Consider the following 17,892-nt stretch of genomic DNA (forward strand, 5'->3'; position numbering starts at 1 on the left):
AACTTCCTTGAGAAGGTGGTCATGGTGAGCAGCGTTCCTGAACCGCTGCAGGCCCTGTGGTCTAGATACACCCACACTGCTGTTAGGATTCCCCAATCAGTGTCCACCACATCAAACCCCTTCAGAGTTTTGTAGATTTCGATGAGACTATCTCTCATTCATCTAAACCCCATAGAATATAAATCCAGTTTACTCAGTCCCTGATCCTAGGGATTAATCTAGTGAGCCTTTGCTGTACTGCCTCCAAAGCAAGTATATCCTTTCGTAAGCGTGGAGACTAAAACTGCACACAGCATTCCAGATGTGATCCCATCAAAACCCTGTACAATTCGAGCAAGACTTCTTTATTCATGCATTCCAATCCCCTAACAGTAAATATTTGCATGCTGCACCTGCCCGCTAACACACTCTGTTCCTTGTTCAAGCAAAGCAAGTCTCTGTGAAACTGAACATTTACAAAGTTTCACAATTTAAAAAAAAACTACTTTGTATTCTGTCAAGGTGTGTAGTATCATAGAATCCCTACAATGCAGAAGGAAGCCATTCGGCCCATCAAATCCGCACTGACACTCTGACAGAGTATCCCATCCAGGCCCTCTCCACCACTCCATCCCTGTAACCCCCATACATTTCCCATGGCTAACCTACTCTAACCTACTCATTTTGGAACTTTAAGGGGCAATTTACCATGGCCAATCTACCTAATGTGCACATTTTTGGAGTGTGGGAGGAAACCGGAACACCCAGAGGAAACCCATGCAGGCACAGGGAGAATGTGCAAACTCCACACAAACAGTGACCCAAGCCAGAATTGAATCCAGGTCCCTGGGGCTGTGAGGCAGCAGTGCTAGCCACTGTGTCATCATATAATGTGGCATTACTTTGAAGCAGATTGGACAGTTGTATATGGGCAAAATCAGCAACTATTTTGTACTCATCAAATTGCAAAAGATATTATTGGGGCAAATGATCATGTTGGTTTTTAGAAGGAATATTGGCTGGGCCCTTGGGAGAACTCCCCGCTCTTTCTTGAATCGTGCCATAAGATCTTTTACATCTACATGGCCAACTTAAACTTTGGGTTTTGCTTTACTGCCCTAGTTATTGCCTTAACTGAAGAATAGTGTCTACATTGGAGTACCCAACTAGATGATGTACTCAAGTTAAATAAAGCAAAGTTAAAATGTCTATTTCTTAGTCACAAGTAGGCTTACATTCATGCTGCAATGAAGTTACTGTGAAAATCCCCTACTCACCACATCCTGGCACCTGTTTGGCTACTGAGGGAGAATTTAGCATGGCCAATGCATGTAACCTGCACACCTTTTGGGCTGAGGGAGGAAACCGGAGCACCCAGAGGAAACCCACGCAGACACAGGGAGAACGTGAAAGGTAATGTCGCCATAATCCCAAATGATCATAGGCTGCTTTCCCCTTTGAGAAGGAGAGCTGATTGGTGGTGATTTAACCTTAACGTCACCATACCTCAGGCAGGGGGCAGGGCTAAGAAGGGTCATGAATTACTTCAGCCAGCATGGGAATGAACCCACACTGTTGGTATCACTCTGCATCACGAACCAGCTGTCCAGCCAACTGAACTAACCAACCGCCAAGTGCTAATCAACACTGAACTTGAGGTGAGGGAACTTCCAATGAGGGCGTTGCTATGGTGCAATCTGTAAGAATACAGATATGTTTTTTTCATTAATCTAATACTAAACAGGTACAGAAGAGTTCATGTTACAGAACTGGGTTGAAATGTAATGCTTTCAAATCCTGTCCTTTCCCCTCAAAGACACTAATAACATTGAAAAGGATGAATTTAAGGGCTGGAGTCATTGTCCTGAAAGGATAGGCACAGATATGTTATTCAATAAATAAGTTAGTTTCAGCTAAAAGGGGTTGAAGTTAAAAACACACAGGAAAGGATTGTAGAAATAATTTAGATGCTGAAGAGGTGGCTATAGGCATAAGATGAAATGTAGACTGTTGCCTATGAAGCTTTGAGATGAATATTTTGAAACAATAATAAATAAAGTTAATTATCAGATGTGTTAATTGTAGAAACGCTGGGTTTCCAAACACTGACAAGGACTTGTAACAAACAATACTTCATTCACAGGCTGAGCAATAACTCCAAGATTACTCTGCCCACAATCTCAGGGAGAATCATAGAATCTACAGTGCAGAAGGAGGCCATTTGGCCCATCAATGACAACAATCCCACTCAGCTGCTTCCTATTCCCGTAACCCCACATATTTACCCTTCTAATCCCCCTGACACTAAGGGGTAATTTAACACTGCCAATCAACCTAACCCACACATCTTTGGTCTATGGGAGGAAACTGGAGTACCCACAGGAAACCCACGCAGATATGGGGAGAAGGTGCAAACTCCACACAGACATGACCCGAGGCCGGAACTGAACTACAGGTATGATTCTACAGTCCCTGGTGCTATGAGGCAGCAGTGCTAACCACTGTGCTGCCCCTTAGAACACCCTCACCCCTGCCACATGACCCTTTCTTGTAGCCTCCTCGTCATATCATCACATGACCACTCACTCTGCAATAAAGTTTCCAGCTTTATGAGTCTAGTGAAATGATAAGGAAAGAATTATCTGAACAAAAGTATTTTTCAACAAAAGAGTATGCTTTAAATCAGACGTACAGTTGACAGAAAGTGGGTTCTCTCCAATGGAGCATGTGTCATCGTGAAATGTGTTCCCCCTGGGTATTTTGAAAAACTGATATTTAATTTGTGGAATCAATGAATCTGTGCCCACCTCTGTAACTTATACCTTTCTTTATATTGTTAGGGACCAGATCAGAAACTCCAAAAGTATATTATGAAGTTAGCCTAGACCCCAACTTTATTTATCTTGGCACTGATGCCAGCATAAGATGCTTCACTCCAGGTGTAATTCTACTGAGCCACTAGATAAGTTTTTATTTAATCAAACTTCATTTAAGAACACAGAATGCTACGAAAAGAATTTGCATGACTTTTACCAATTAAAATACTCAAATATGACAAAGTATAATTCTTAACAGCTAACTATCTCTATAGTTCCAATAAAAGCAATATTCCCATAGACGTAAATCCTACTTAAGAACCAGTTAGCACCAAAAAGAGATATGCTCATATCGATGCTAGTTTTCTAGCCTTTTAACCCCTCTGGACAGACACAGAAAGACACCTGCCTTCTGATTCCCATAAAGCAATTTCCAGAGAAGATATATCCTCCAACAGCAGAACTTCAGATAAATAAATCTAGTTTCTAGCAGATCCCAATCTCCTGACTCCAGGGAGAGGAAGAGTTACTTCTCTATGCAGTCTCCAAGGAGCAACTGACTTGATTTCTCTGTGTAAATCCAGTCCTACCCAGTCATTAGACTTCACTTGTCAATCAACCTAATCAAATCCCACTCTGAAAAGCCCCAGGGAAAACACTAAAATAACAACACTGCATTATATCAGATTCAAACAAATATTTTAGCAATTATGACCAATTATGCTGCTGCAGTAACAACAGAGCTGTTGAATGTAAACAAAATGGAACTGATGATAAAACAAACTGCTAAAACAGGTCCTGCGCAAGAAACATAACCCAAATGCATTTTTAAAGGCACAGTTTCATCACAATATACAATTACCTAGAAATATTAGCACATATACAGACTATTTGGCCCAACTGCTCGTGGCTGGAGTTTATGCTTCTCACAAGCCTCTGCTCACATTATTTCATTTCACCCTATCAAAGTATAATTCTGAATAGCTCTCTATCTCGATAGTTCCAATTTAAGCAATATTCCCACAGACATAAAACATACTTCAGAACCAATTAGCATCAAAAAGAGATATGCTCACCAGGATGCTGGTTTTCTAGCCGTTTATCACTTTTTTTTCTTATGAGGAAGGGTTAAGATGCAGGACATCACCAATAGCAGAACAAGAGAGACGTGGTCAGACAATGCCAAGCTTAGGTTTAAAATATTGATAAGGAAAGGAAGTTAAGAGGCCCGTGGGTTTGAGGTATTCTGAAATCATTAACTAGAACAGGGAACCACAGGCTGAGTCTATATTTCACAAGAAATGAGGATTAGAGCACTTAGAGCTTGGGAGAAATAAGAACAAAAAAGCCACGAGGAGGTCTGACCTCACTAGTGTTGAGACTAACTACATGTGAGAGAGATCTAATTATTTAATCAGTCCAACAAACAACATGACTTCAAATAAATCGGAAATAATAATTGCAAGAAAAACTTCTAAGTAAACCATGGGAGGGCAAAGAAGGTTGAAATAACAAAACTAATTACTTCCCTTATTTCAGTATAATGGAGCTCTAATCTTTCCTGCACTCTATGAGAATGACATACATATACACAGGGAGAAGCGCAACACCAGCCTGGAATGTGCTTCCAACAGGAAATGTTATCTCGCCACAGAAGGCAGACACAAAGGCTTCTGGCAGATGCTTCTTTGGAACACAATTAGCATCAAAACCTGGCCACAAGTCACGTAGCATCCAGAGCTGTGCCACTGAATGCCAGAGCACATGACTTCCGAGCATGTCTTAAAAAAACGTAGGTCTGCAATAAGGTACAGAAAGCGCTAGGCATCGGAAATTAAACACAGAAAATGCACAGCAGGACAAGGGGATAAAGGTGTATGGACCCCATACTGTTGAAAATACAACCCTGCCTGCCCAGCCAGCCTTGCCCAACTCCAGTTACTGACCTAGTTTATGCTGTATTCTCAGCTTCTCCCTTTCTTTCCTCCTGCGCAGGGGATTTAGTGGAAGTAGAGTGTGGTGATTGACCCTTTCAGGGCAACACAGCAGAGTAATGGTCACAAGGCCCTGTGTGACTAATGGGGACTCTGGGTGTGGACTCATCCCATGGAGAAAGGTTCCTAGGCAGAGAAACATTTTGGGAGCTAGCTACAGCCACGAGGCTGCTGTACAGTGCTTATTAATAGATACATTCTCTGTTCTCTAATGAAAGGGTATTTTTACATAGAATTGGAGAAAGTTAGTTTCAATGCTATGAAGCTGTTGCTGTGGGTGGGACAGGTTTGTCTCGAGGGAGAGGTGGAGAGAATTTGACTGAACTATTCCCTTTCTAAGCTGCAATTATCACTACCCACCCTGTACCATCAACACCCACCTGCCCTCCAGCCCCACGTCCTCACATCTTGTTTTTCTTTTCCTAAGACCCCAGAATTGGAGAAACCCTCACCTCCTTCAGCTTTTCACTCCTCTTACAATCAATACACAGACTCTTAAATTTCAATTCAGAAGCCAGGAAACCACAGCTTCCTGGCTCAAATCAGCGATGTGTGCGTCAATGCAGCAAAATATCAGAAGTTGATCAATTGTTTCAAAAGAGCAACCATTTCATAACTGCCTTGGACGAACGCAAAAGAGAACTGAGTGGGCTGAACTGAAGGTCAATTGGAAGTGCAGTTATAGCACAGGATGACTATCATTTATATTAGAGAGGAAAGGTGGAAAGAAAGAACGTCCAATTGTATAGCACCTTTCCGAATATCCCAAAGTGCTCCATAGCCAGTTAAATGCTTTGGAAATGTTGTGTCATAATCATCATTGGCTGGCCCTCATTTGGAGGGTGACATCTACCCAGGGTCATGTGTTTCTGCCTTGGATCGTCACATGACTCATCAGGCTGATCCTTGACATGCAAATCTTCGGGCATATGGGGCAGCATGTCGCAAGTGGTAGTGGAATCCAGATGCAGGATTTGGCTCCTTTTCTCTGCCACCATTCTTTCTCATCATTGTGAGATTGTTGCTCGTTAATTTTTTTTGTTTATTTATTAGTGTCACAAGTAATGGGGCAGCATGGTGGCACAGTGGTTAGCACTGCTGTCTCACAGCGTGGGTTTGTGCGGGTTAGGTTGATTCATAGAGTCATTGAGAGTAACAGCATGGAAACAGGCCGTTTGGCCCACCTTGTCCATGCTGCCGTTTTTTTTTAAACCCCTAAGCTAATCTCAATTGCCCGCATTTGGCCCATATCCCTCTGTACCCAGTTTACCTATGTAACTGTCTAAATGCTTTTTAAAAAACAAAATTGTACCATCTTTACAACTACCTCTGGCAGCTTGTTCCACACACCCACCACACTGTGTGTGAAAAAATTGCCCCTCTGGACACTTTTGTACCTCTCCCCTCTCATCTTAAACCTATGCCCTCTAGTTTTAGACTCTTCTACCTTTGGGAAAAGATATTGACTATCAAGCTGATCTATGCCCCTCATTATTTTATAGACCTCTATAAGATCACCCCTCAGCGTTCTATGCTCCAGAGAAAAAAGTCCCAGTCTATCCAACCTCTCCATATAACTCAAACCATCAAATCCGGGTAGAACATACAGCACAAACAGACTCTTCGGCCTACAAGTTGCGCTGATCATATCCCTACCTACTAGGCCTACCTATAACCCTCAATCCAATTAAATCCCATGTACTCATCCAGAAGTCTCTTAAAACGCCCCAGCGAGTTTGCCTCCACCACCACCGACAGCAGCCAATTCCACTCACCCACCACCGTCTGAGTGAAGGTAGCATCCTAGTAAATCTTTTCTGCACTCTTTCTAGTTTAAAAATATCCTTTCTATAATAGAGTGAACTGAACTATACACAGTATTCCAAAATGTGGCCATACCAATGTCTTGTACAACTTCAACAAGGCGTCCCAACTCCTATATTCAATGTTTGGCCAATGATTGGCCATGCTAAATTTACCCTTGTGTCGGGGGGTTAGCAGAGTAAATGAAGATTGCGGGAATAGGGCCTGGTAGGATTGTAGTTAATACAGACTCCTTCTGTACTGCAGGGATTCTATTCTATTCCATTCTAAGTAGAATTACATTAACACTGCAATGAAGTTACTGTGAAAATCTCCTGGTTGCCACACTCCAGCGCCTGTTTGGCTACACAGAGAGAATTCAGCACAGATAATCCACTTAACCAGCACGTCTTTTGGGCTGAGAGGGGAAACTGGAGGAAACCCATGCGACATGGGGAGAATGTGCAGACACCTCACAGATAGTGACCGGGAATCGAACCTGGGTCCCTGGCACTATAAGGCAGCAGTGCTAACTACTGTGCCACCATGCCACCTGTTGCATGTTCCTTTCAGCCATTAACATCAAGGCTGTGTGCTTCGAGGGAGATTCAGAGTGTCTTTGAATTGTTCTCTTTTGCCTTGCCAGGTATGCTGACCATTAGAGAATTAAGCAAACAGCATTTAACAAGGGAAGTGGTCAACTGACCACAAGGACACAGAGTCCTGTCCAAAGTCATTTTGCAAGACTTTCACCAGAACGCTTTGTGGAGTTGGCTTCATGAGGGACACTGGATTTGTTCGATGGTCCTCCCATTGACTCCAGAGGAAATGGCAGAGACGTTGATGATACGATTTCTCTTGTGATTTTATGTGTTGCTGAAACTCAGTCCGGGCCTCAGTGTGGCACAAGAGCAGTGACAACAACTGCTCTGTACATTAGGACTTCCACTGAGTTGTGGAGGTCTTTGTTGTTGAGCACGCACTCCCAGAGTTTGAAGAAGGCTGGATTGTCGTGTTGGATCTCTTCGATCATGGTAGGCCTTTTGAGACGTGCCTGCTAAGGGTAGGAAATGGTCCAGATATTCCAGATTCTCCCCCTCAATATAAATGGAAGGCGGAATATTTGGCTGACCAGATATGTGTTAATATTTGAGTTTTGTTTTGGCAACACATTGGGTCCGATTGTCTGTGTGCAGAATTAGAGAGATTGGGAGTGGCTTACAAATCTGGTGCAGAGTGGGCAATGACACCATGAATCACATAATCACGTACGTCTCTTGTGGTCACTTTAGTGGGTAGAGGAGACTGAGGTTAAAGAGTTTTCTGGAAGGTGCTTATTACTCCACCAGAGGACAGCTGAACTTTGATGAAGTAGCCACCGTCAGCTAGATTGTAAATAGCATGGCGGCTTTCACGCAACATCTCTTGACTCCGATCTGCATCTGGAAGGTTTGCTTCAGATCTGCCACTCAAGACAGTTGTAGTCATGAAATAATTGCAGCTTTGAGATGAAGCTTTTTAGACTTCCAAATCGCTGAACCTCATGATTTACTGAATCAAATGGTTTGGTTGGGTCAATGAAAGTTTATTTATTAGCGTCACAAGTAGGCTTACATTATTAACACTGCAATGAAGTTACTGTGAACATCCCCAAGTCACCACCCTCTGGCGCCTGTTCAGGTACACTGTGGGAGAATTTAGCATGGCCAACACACCTAACCAGCACGTCTTTTGCACCGTGAGAGGAAACCAGAGGACCTGGAGGAAGCCCACGCAGACATGCGAAAACATGCAGACTCCGCACAGACAGCGACCCAAGCCAGGGATTGAACCCAAGTCCTTGGCGCTGCAGGATAGCAGTGCTAATCACTGTGCCACTATGCTGCCCAATGCAATGAAGAATTCCTGATGTTGCTCTCAATATTTTTCTTGGATTTGTCTGGCAATAAAGACCACATCAAAGGTTCCTCAGGAAGGCGTTAAGCCAAACTGTGTCTCTGGGAGAATTTCTTCAGCCGCAGGAAGTAGACAATTCAGGAGAAGGTGTGACAGGACTTTTCCTGCTAAGAAATACCTCAAAAGTTTCCACAACAAGATTTCTCTTCCCACGATAGTTACAAATGTCGCATCCCTGAAGTTGTTGGAATGTGGATGGGAAAAAAGAAGAAAATTATTTTTCCTCTGAATCTGAAGGGCAGGAGCATGGAGACTTGAGGTGAGCAAATGTCTGTCCTTTTTGAAGAGCTGGGATACCTTCAGGGCCACAGACTTTGTTGTTTTTCACCTGTTTGATTACCTGTTGCAGCTCTCCCACCATGTGGTACAGGGGATTAAGCTGGAGGGAAGAAGTTAGTGCTCTGGATGCATGGTTGAGGAGTTGCTTAAAGTCTTCTTTTCAGTGGTGACAGATGGCACTGCTATCCTTAACAAAAGTACCACCCTCTGAGCAAAGAGGATTCTGCCCAGTTGACCCAGGTCTTTAGATAGTCCTCGTGGCTTCAAAACAGTTTTGCATGTCCTGATGGTCAGCATTTTGCTAGATCTCTCCGACTTTCTCTTCCCACCGCCCCCGTCCTTTCTCATCTTTGCCTTTGGTCGTCAGCCTTGATTTTTTTGGAGTGCTGCCTTCTTGATTTGCGACCTTGGGGGGTTGTTCTGCAGGGAAGGCTATTTATTCTGGTCCAGGAAGTCACATATTTAAGAAGAAGGAACTTTGAAGACAACCTCAGTTGGATCCCCGGGATCATAATGGAAAAAAAAAACAGGGCCTGTGTCTTATAAAGTCCGTGTGCAGAGCAAAATAGTCAGAAATACTTGGACTGTCTCAGGAGTAAGGAGCCCATGTCAGTGCAGGCCTCATCACCATGGGGAGTGACAATTGTCAGTATCAATCCACAACTGGAAGCTGACCCCACGCCTGTCCCTCCGAGTAATGAGGACACAGAAGCGGAAGATAGCAGCGCCCAACTATAGTGAGACCTCAAGAGAGCTGGGGTTGATGGCTTTATAATGCTCCTTTCGGAAGCGAAGGTCTTCAATCTGCTTCACAACCTCTGATCCTGTCTCCACTCAACCCCAGACCAATTGCCAGGTGGCAGAGAAGCTCCCCACCCACCACCATCTCCCCTGCCAGGACTATGGAGGAAGAAATGAACTTGAAGGGGGAGGGATGTTCTGATAGCCATGGGGGATCATCAACAGATCTCCCTCTGGGTCTTGTTAAATATGAAATTCCCTGTGAGGTGAGGGGGGGCTTGTCCATTAGGGAAGGAGCTGCGCAGGGGGTTTATAGCTTGCTGGCTCCACTCAAGCCAGCAGTTGATAGACTCACGGCTGACCTGTACACTGTAACCATTGAACAGCACTTGACTACCATTATAAATAAATGGTGATTGGTGATTGAGGACTGGCCTCAGTAGGATTATTATGAAAATGCAACAGTCATTTGTGTAGTTTCCAGTTTCCACAACAGAAAATTATTTATATTGCCAGCTAATCAGTTTGAGTGATGCTGGTTGAGGGATAGTTAACCAAGAAATCTTCTTTCCCTTTTCAAATGATACTATGGAATTTTTCACATCTGCCACAGAGAGCAAATAGAGGTTATTTAAATGTCACCCCAAAAGCTGCAGCCCTGATAGTGCTGCACTCCCTCAGAGTGAGTCAGTCCCTCTATAATGCCTACTGGCCTTTTCAGCCTGAATTCTGTCCAATGCCTATCTATGTGGAGTTTGCACATTCTCCCCATGTCTGCATGGGTTTCCTCTGGGTGCTCCGGTTTCCTCCCACACGCTGTGTCCCGATGAATGGGTGGATGATGCTAAGTAAATTGCTCTGTGTGAAATCTGAATCATTCTTTCGGGGTTGCAACGATTTTCATCCACAAGGCTGTAAAGTTCTGATCATCCACTTCTCCATTTGCCTCACTGTGGAGAACATGTGTTTATTTTTACAGTTAACCTCTGCAGTTTCATGTCCCTCTGACGCATCTTCACTCCTCTCACTTCAACCTCCTGATCCAAATTTAATTCCCCTCCCACTGTTGGCTATGCCTTTAGCTGCTTGGGCCCCAAGCTCTGGGATTCCCCTCGCTCATGTTCTCCGCCTCTTGGTATTCCATCTTTCAGGCACTTCCGAACGCCAAGTGCTCAGTCATTTGCCCTAATACATGGCTTGATGTTATATTTCAATTGGGATTTTCCAGCTTGATCTGCCGCTGCAATCAGAGATTCCCGCCTGAAGTCAACAGTCCTTTTGGCGGTCTGTCAAACTTTCCACCTTGCCCGCGATGATTCCCACAGCAGGCAGGACCAGCCTTTGCCAGTGCCTCCCGTGAAGAGCCTTAGGATGCTTTGTTACATTGAAGGTGCTACGTAAGTGGAAGCTGTTGTTCTTGTTATGGTGCCTTTTAAATACAAGTTGTTGCTATTGTGGGAAGCAGAGTGTTGGCAAATTGTATTACAGAATCACAACTTAGTGACCACAAAACGCTGAAGCAGCTGATCAGAGGTGTCTGATTGCACATTTTAGTTTTTGATCCTAACCGTTTCATTGTAAAAATAATGAACAGTTGTACAGAAACTGTTTAAACTTTTCAGATCCTATTGTGCCAAGGTGGCAGGTGCACGTTACAGCTCACACAAGGAGTTTGAGTCACTGTGCTCTTTTTACCTGCACATTGTAGTCTGGAGCTGCAGTGGTTGTGTCACCAACATTATTTCCATCGCATGGCTGACTAGGCATCACTTTTGCTTTTACCGTGGTTAGCACTGCTGCCTCACAGTGCCAGGGACTCAGTTTCGATTCCTGGCTTGGGTCACTGTCTATATGGAATTTGCATGTTCTCCCCATGTCTGCGTGGGTTTCTTCCGGGTGCTCCAATTTCCTCCCACAGTCCAAATGACATGCTGGTTAGATAGATGCACTGGCCATGCTAAATTCTCCCTCAGTGTACTGGAACAGGCGCCAGATTGTGGTGACTAGGCGATTTTCACAGTAACTTCATTGCAGTGTTAATGTAAGCCTACTTGTGACACTAATAAATCAATTTTAAAACTTTAACTTGTTTTGGAAGGATTTGCACGTTGATAGTCAAACTGTTTGGCCCTGTCATGCACATACCTTCCTTGGCCTTCATATCCTGAAATGGGACTTAAACCCACAATTTCTGACTCAGAGGCAGCGATACCACCCACTGCATCACAAGACCTCCTCTTAGCGTGCCTTCACATCAGCAGGAATTTCCCTCAGGCAGATCCTCTGAATGTCACGTCAAGAGAATCAATGGAATCTCCGTTTCTGGTTTGTCTCGGGAACTTTGATCATCGTCAGTCAAAGTTATGGCAAACTCTGTGCCTTGTCTGAAAACTCACAACCTCTGCCATCTAGAAGGACAAAGACAATGAAAATCCACCTCCTGGAGGTTCTCCTCCAAGTCACTCACCATCCTGACTTGAAAATATATCACCGTTCCTTCACTGTCACTGGGTTAAAATCCTGTAAATATAACAGCAGTATAGGTCTACCTACATCACAGGGACTGCAGCTTTTCACCACCATCTACTAATGGGCTATTAGGAATGGGCAATAAATGCTGGCCTAGCCAGCAACACCCACATCCCACAAGTGAATTTAAAAAAGTAAAAATTAACATGAACGGAAGGGGAAAAGAATGCTTCATTCTAAAAGTTACCTTTTACTGTGAATTCTCTTCCAGATATTTGTACACAGCAATCTCCCACAAGCAGCAAATGTAAATGAGACTAGCCAATCGGTTTTTGTGGTGTTAGTGGAGGGATGAACATTGGCCAGTTCACCAGGGGAGCTCAAAATAGGCTCCTAAATTGAGACAAATGAAATTAAAATTTTGAAAATGTTCCTTGGTACATTTTAAAAATGAAACGGACTGCCGCTGATAATATACAACAGCCAGGATTTGTCTTGGGAGAGATCACATTTTGATGTGTGATCTATTTGTTTTAAATTGGGACTTAGGTTTGTACTTGCACTTATCCCTAGTACCGAAGAAAAAAAACACAAGGGGGATGTTTGGTTTTCAAGTGTGACTTTGAATCAAGTATTCAGAGATCACAGGTCAGATTGATCCACAGATTACAGATCAAACTGATCTACTAATCACAGGCCTGACTGAACGACTGACCACAGGTCTAACTGATCCACTGACCACAGGTGTAACTGATCCACTGATCATGTATCGAACTGATCTATCGATCAGAGGTTTAACTGATCCACTCACGGATCATTTATCAAACTGATCTATCAATCACAGGTTGAACTGATCCACTGATCACAGGTGAATGTGAGCCACTGATCACAGGTCTAACTAATGCATTGGCCATTGGAACTGGCGGTAACAAAGCTTTGTGGAGCTGCATTCCACGAAGATGTTGGGAAGTTTAAACCCTGCACTGGTTTTTCTGTTGCTGACAACTGAATGTGAGCTGAGTGTGTGTCGCCACACACTTTCAGAACTTCCCCCATTTCCCACACTATCAGCTGCTGCGATCGAAGGAAAGGGAAAACTAAAGGAGGTGAGGAATTCCACATTTTAATGATAAAACACAGCCAGAGGCAATGGCTACTGCTGAAGAGTTATACTGGTGATCACTATTAGACTGGATTAGCCACACCTAAATGTTGATTCATAGAATCCTACAGTGCAGAAGGAGGCCATTTGGCCCATCAAGCCTGCACCAATAACAATCCCAGCCGCGCCCTATCCCCCTAATTTCACATATCTACACCGCTAATTCTCTAACCTAAGCATACTGGGACACTTAGGGGCAATTTAGCATGGCCAATGTGCCTAATTTGCAATATGTGAGTTAGATTGATTGGCCATGCTAAATTGACCCTAGTGTCAGGGTACGCACGTGGGGTTAAAAGAATAGGGCCTGGATGGGATTGTGGTTGGTGCAGACTCAATGGGCTGAATGGCCTCCATTTGCACTGTAGGAATTCTATGGATTCTATCCATAGGAGGGAAACTGAAGCACCCAGAAGAAACACACGCAGACACGGGGAGAACGTACAAACTCTACACAGTGACCCAAGCCAGGAATCGAACCCAGGTCTTTGGAGCTGTGAGGCAGCAGTGCTAACCACTGTGTCACCATCCCGCCCTGATTGTGGGAAGCCCAAAGTGGAAAAATGTTGGTGACTCATCGAGTAGCACAACAAACCAGCAAAATAAGTAAAAGGCTGGGCCAGATCACTGTGGGAGTGACAGGAGATTGTGAGAACCAGAAATGATTGCATGAAGTTCCACAGAGAGCAAAACCACCACCTCCCCAAATGTTGATCCTGTATCTTTATCACCCTACAGTGTTCCTGTATCTCCACATTGCCCTCATTATCCTCAGTATCTGCTGTTCTAACCCATTGAGCAAGCCCTTCCAGTCCTGCCGAAGATGATCCCCTCCCCCCAACCCACGGCAGGCTCCCCGGTGATGAAACAGGCGGGTCACCAAAAATGCCGTAGACGTCGGTGGGACCAGTGGCTAATGTTGAGTTGTCTTCGCTGCCAGCAGACATGCTGAGGGGTGAGGGATTGTGAGGTGGGGGGGGGGAGGCACGGTGTGTGTGAGGGGGTGGAATCCAACCCATTGTTTCTGTGGAATTCCTCATCTCCTTCAGCTTTCCCACCTTATATAATTGCATGGGCTTCTTAAAATCTAACTGCTGCGGTTCCTCTTCCCGTACCTATGGAACATGTAGCTGATAAATTAAGATTACAAAGGGTTATCAATAAACTACGTGAATGGGCAAAACTGTGCCACATGGATTTCAATCTAAAAACAAGAGTGAGGTTATTCATTTTGGACCAAAAAAGGATCGATCAGGGTATTTTCTTGATGTTATGATGTTAAATACAGTAGCTGTCCGAAGCGCCATGGACGTTCAGGTGCATAGATTTTTAAAACGGGGAGGCGATGGCCTAGTGGTATTATCGCTAGCCTATTAATCCAAAAACTCAACTAATGTTCTGGGGACCCGGGTTCGAATCCTGCTACAGCAGACGGCGGAATTTGAATTCAATTAAAAAATATCTGGAATTAAGGACCTGCTGATGATCATGAAGCCATTGTTGATTGTCAGAAAACCCATCTAGTTCACTAATGTCCTTTAGGTGAGGAAATCTGCCATCCTTACCTGGTCTGGCCCACATATGACTCACAGCAATGTGGTTGAATCTCAACTGCTCTTGGGCAATTAGGGATGGGCAATAAATGCTGATGAGCCAGTGACGCCCATGCCCCACGAATGAATACAAGTGCGAAAAATAATCAAGAAGGCAAATGAGATGCTGATCTTTATATCGAGAGGACTGGAGTATAAGAATGCAGAGGTTATGCTGCAGCTATACAAAACCCTGGTTAGACTCCACTTGGAGTTACTGTGAGCACATCGGGGCACCACACCATAGGAAGGATATATTGGCCTTGGAGGGAGTGCAGCGTAGATTTACAAGGATGATACCTGGACATCAGGGGTTTAATTATGAGGAGAGATTATACAAATTAGGCCTGTTTTTCTGGAATTTAGAAGGTTAAGGGGTGATCTCTTATTCAAGGCACTAACAGGAAAAGACAGAACATAAGAACATAAGAAATAGGAGCAGGAGTAGGCCATCCAGCCCCTCGAGCCTGCCCCGCCATTCAATAAGATCATGGCTGATCTGTCGTGGCTCAGTTCCACATTCCCGCCCTCTCCCCATAACCCTTAATCCCCTCGCTTATCAAAAACCCATCAACCCGCTTCTTAAAAATATTTAGCGAGGCAGCCTCCACCACTTCAACGGGCAGAGAATTCCAGAGATTCACCACCCTTTGAGTGAAGAAGTTCCTCCTCAACTCTGTTCTAAACCACCCCCCCTTTATCTTGAGGCTGTGCCCCCTAGTCCTACTGTCCTTTCTGAGCAGGAAGAGCCTCTCCACCTCTATCCTATCCATCCCATTCAACATCTTATACATCTCAATGAGATCTCCCCTCATTCTTCTAAACTCTAACGAGTACAAGCCTAGTTCATTCAGCCTCTCCTCATAGCTCAACCCCCTCAACTCCGGAATCAGCCTAGTAAACCTCCTCTGCACTCCCTCCAAGGCCAAAATATCCTTGCATAAGTGCTGCGACCAAAACTGCACACAGTACTCCAGCTGCGGCCTCACCAGCGCCCTATACAGCTGCAGCAAGACCTCCCTACTTTTATATTCAATCCCCCTCGCTATGAAGGCCAGCATCCCATTCGCCTCCCTGACCACCTGCTGCACCTGCAGGCTGGGTTTTTGTGACTCCTGCACAAGGACCCCAAGGTCCCTCTGCACCGTCACATGCTGCAATTTTTCGCCACGTAAGTAATAGTCCTTCCTACCACTATTCTAGGGTAGATAGAGACAGGATATTTCCAGGAGATTCTAGAACTAGAGGGTACAGTCTAAACGTTATGGCCAAAATGTTCAGAAGAGATGTTTGGAAGCACTCCTGCACGCAAAGCATGCAGATAAATTTGTGTGAAGCAAAGAAAGGTATTAAGGGACATGGACCAAAGGCAGGTATATGGAGTTAGGCCACAGCTCAGCCATGATCTCACTGGGGGGAATGGTGTAACAGGTTCGTTGGGCTGAATGGCCTATTCTTGTTCCTATGTACCCAGTGGTGCACAAGGCAAATTTTGATCTGTTCCCATGGTGAGGCTTTTCCAGCAACAGGTTGCTAGCCTGTTGTCAGAGTCTTATAGCTTGAGAGGCACAACCCTACATCCAGCATGGCCGACAACGAGACTCTCCCTCTCATACCACCTGCCATTGGCACGTGTTGGAAGCATTTTGCAGGCTGATATTCAACCTATTAGGATCGTACCTTCCTTCACCATCAGGTCCTGGGGTGGGACTTGAATCCAGAGCTTCTTGTTCAGAGGCAAGGACATTACCCACTGCACCACAAAGACCTCCTTAACAGAATCATGGAATCCCTACAGTGCAGGAGGCGGCCATTTGGCCGATCGAGTGTGCACTGCCCACAATCTCACCCAGGCCCTAACCTCATAACCCCATGCATTTACCCTACCTAGTCCCTCTGATACTAAGGATGCCCAATCCAGCTACCCCGCATATCTTCGCACTGTGGGAGGAAACTGGAGCGCCCTGAAGAAACTCACGCAGACACGGGGAAAATGTGCAGACTCCACACAGACAGTGACCTAAACCGGGAATTGAAATCTGGGTCCGTGACGCTGTGAGGGCAGCAGCGCTAACCGCTGTGCCAGCGTGCCACCTGTAAATCCAACAACAGTCTATCTAAAATCATTGCTTCCTGATTTGGCTCCTCTATCATTGTGTAGCAATATCCTGCATTAATGAGCTTTTGGCCCCTGTTCAATGAGCAGAAACGCTTCTCACTTGAGACAAGTAAATAAAATTATGTTTACTTAGGGAGCAGGGACAGGGAGGTACTGGATGGCAGCAAAATTACTGAGGAAAAGGACAAGACAAAACATAGAAAAGGGAAAACCAAGGCTGGCAACACTTCAGGTAAAAATAACGCTTGTGAAAAATTAACTTGGACAGAGAAGGCGAGCATCTCAAATGAGGGCATTACAAAGTTGAAGAGATTCTTCTAATGGGAGGAGCTGAGTCCCTTCCAATAAGGAAGGCACTGATCCGTTGGGACTGTGCGGAGCAGGATTAGATTTGTAAAGTTGACTGTAAACACACAATTAGGAGTCTTCACTGTTTAGTCATGCTGTTGAAACTCAGACATTGCAGAATTTGTTCTGGAAATAGAATATTTATAGAAACCCATAATTAGCAGTGGTAGAAATGATCAGCAAGCAGTTGAATCCAGGCTGAACAAGCCAAGGTACTGTGCAAAATGGTATGTTTAAGAAGCAAGTTGTGTACAAAGGTGCCTAAAATCAAGTTGCGATTTTCACCCTTCTCTTACTGTCAGATTAGATTATTGAGAATCTAAGAGCACCATTTCCTTTCCTAATTGCTTGTTGTGCCTGTCTATTAATTAGCTGTGATTTGTAGACGGAGACACGCAGGACCCTGGGAATAGTAACAATTCCCAGTCCCTTACCCTTTTAACAACATTCTGCTGTTCTGTTTTACCTAGCAGGGTGGCTAACTTCACACTTCTCCACCTTGTATTCCATCTACTACAGTCTTACCCATTCAGTTGACCGGTCTCTATCTCTGGTCTGCACTCCAGGACATTGGTGAGGACACACCTCGAGTATTATGTACAGTGTCAGTGTCCTTATCTGAGGAAGGATGTCC

The 17,892-nt window shown here is 44.5% G+C and overlaps 1 protein-coding gene across 3 annotated transcripts in view; it reads right to left on the reverse strand.

Moving 5' to 3' along the window:
* The window catches only part of matk (megakaryocyte-associated tyrosine kinase), an 84,249-nt gene that overhangs the window by 49,406 nt on the left and 16,951 nt on the right, over positions 1 to 17,892 (reverse strand). The window lies entirely within an intron of this gene.

Source organism: Carcharhinus amblyrhynchos, chromosome 26, assembly GCF_965287045.1.
Source record: "Carcharhinus amblyrhynchos chromosome 26, sCarAmb.v2.hapA, whole genome shotgun sequence".
NCBI lineage: Eukaryota > Metazoa > Chordata > Chondrichthyes > Carcharhiniformes > Carcharhinidae > Carcharhinus > Carcharhinus amblyrhynchos.